Source organism: Carlito syrichta, unplaced genomic scaffold (genome assembly GCF_000164805.1).
Source record: "Carlito syrichta isolate Samal-C Ts95f unplaced genomic scaffold, Tarsius_syrichta-2.0.1 Scaffold19414, whole genome shotgun sequence".
Lineage (NCBI taxonomy): Eukaryota > Metazoa > Chordata > Mammalia > Primates > Tarsiidae > Carlito > Carlito syrichta.
The window spans coordinates 451-2,497 of NW_006963510.1; the positions used below are offsets into that span (position 1 = coordinate 451).

The 2,047-nt window shown below is 33.7% G+C and overlaps 1 pseudogene; it reads left to right on the forward strand.

Moving 5' to 3' along the window:
• Positions 1-988: 988 nt before the first annotated feature.
• Positions 989-2,047, forward strand: part of LOC103263408 — a 6,391-nt pseudogene continuing 5,332 nt past the window's right edge.

Genomic DNA, 2,047 nt, shown 5'->3' on the forward strand with positions numbered 1-2,047 from the left:
TGCCTAGACTACAGGAAGCTTCTTGCATTTGGCCAGAGTGGGAAGGGGTGTGGGGGAGTATTGGGGTTGTTTCTCTCATACCTAGGGCTGCAGAGTTCCATGGGAGGTGTGTAAAATCTCTCTCATTCACTCACCGTGAAGGGTCCTCTTGTAAATGGTCCTCTCCCTGTCTTGTGCCAGGAAATCAGAAGTTGGTGTTCGAATTTGTCTGCTCTCATTGGTCCCAGGTGTTTTTCCCATGTAAGTCACCCTGGAATTCCAGACTAGTCCTCTGAAGAGCCAGCTTCACTCTCTTTTTCAGATCTTCTTGGTGAAAGGGGCAGTCACCTGATCTGTTTGATATTTAAAAATTTCATATTGAGTTTTGTTTGATGGGGGTTCCTAACTTACAATGGTTCAACTTGAATTTTTTTAACCTTATGATGGTGTGTTTTTACTGCCAGTACAGTTTTCAATAAGTTGCATGTGATATTCAATGTCATTGTGAAATAAGGTTTGTGGTAGTTGATTTTGCCAAACTATATGCCAAGGTACATGCTCAGAGCACAATTAAGATAGGCTAAGTTAAGCTTTAATGTTGTTTATTAAAGGCAATTTTTGACTTCCAAAAATGGCCATTTTGATGGGTTTATTGGGACATAAGACTATCATATATTGAGAAGCATCTATGCTAACATATATTAAGTTGTTAGAGTGAGACATTGGAGTTTCTTCTGGTATTTCCTTAATTCCCTATTTCTTTTAAAATTTAGACACATAGCTTCATTGAGTTTTCTGAGGGATAAAGTCACTTTACTTATAAAAATGAAAGAAAATCTGTGTCTAGCCACAGACTTCTATTTTCACAAATGTATTTAATATATTTGAGTCTTGTCTGAGATATGACAATCAAATTATAATTCTAATTTTTTGACATATAATCACTGTCCATTCAAATGATCTTATTTTCTATTGCAACTAAAAACTTATAATTTTCCTTTTATTTAAGCAAAAAGAAGATAATATTTGTTGTTTAACTACACGTAGACATTTTGGTTTTGAATGTTTGCCCTGTCAGTTGGTGAACAGATCTATACAACAAGGATTCACGTTTAATATTCTTTGTGTGGGGAAGTGCCAAGCACTTTATTTGAATTATTAATTCATTTTTTCCCAGTACTCATTTCAACTTATCTTAAGCAGTGTAAACCTGGGTGCTATTTATTCAAGACTATGTCTTCATGTTTATTTTAATTTCCATCTTCTTATTGGCCATGTTATCATTTTAAAAATGTAAACATTTCCGTGCTTTTCAAAATTTGACATAGCTTAGTGCATACTTTCTACATTATGTTAATTACTGGGGGAATCAGGGCTAGCATGCATATTTTCAAGGTCATCCCAATCTTTAAAGTATTTTAGACCAGTTACTAATTTTTTTAAATTAATATAATTTTAAATTGACAAATCATAATTATATATATTTATGGGATACAATGTGATATTTTGATATATGTGTACAATGTGGTGTAAATTAACTAAGCTTATTAATGTCCAACGCCTAGCTTACCTGTCATTTTTTATGATGAGACACTTGAAATTTACTCAGTTATTTTGCAGTAGACAATACATTATTGACTAGAATCATCTTGCTGTGCAAAGCTTCTTCCTTCTATCTGAAACTTTGTACCCTTTGACTAGCAACTTCCCATTTTCTTTCTCTTCACTCCCCTAGCCTCTGGTCACCACTATTCTACCCTCTACTTCTGTGCATTCAACTTTTTTAGATTTTAAAAGTCACTGTTGTTTTGTTTTTTTAAAATGCCCCTATGAGGATGAATGTATGCCTACTACAGGGGAAACTGGAATTGGAAAATCAACATTGATTGACACACTGTTTAATACTAATTTGAAAGATAAAAATGCTCACATTTCTACTCAAATGTTGGACTTAAAATTCAGACATATGAACTTCAGAAAAGTAACATTCATTTGAAATTGACTGTTGTGAAAACAGTGGGGTATAGTGATCAAATAAGCCAAGAAGCCAGGTTAATATTTTCCTATT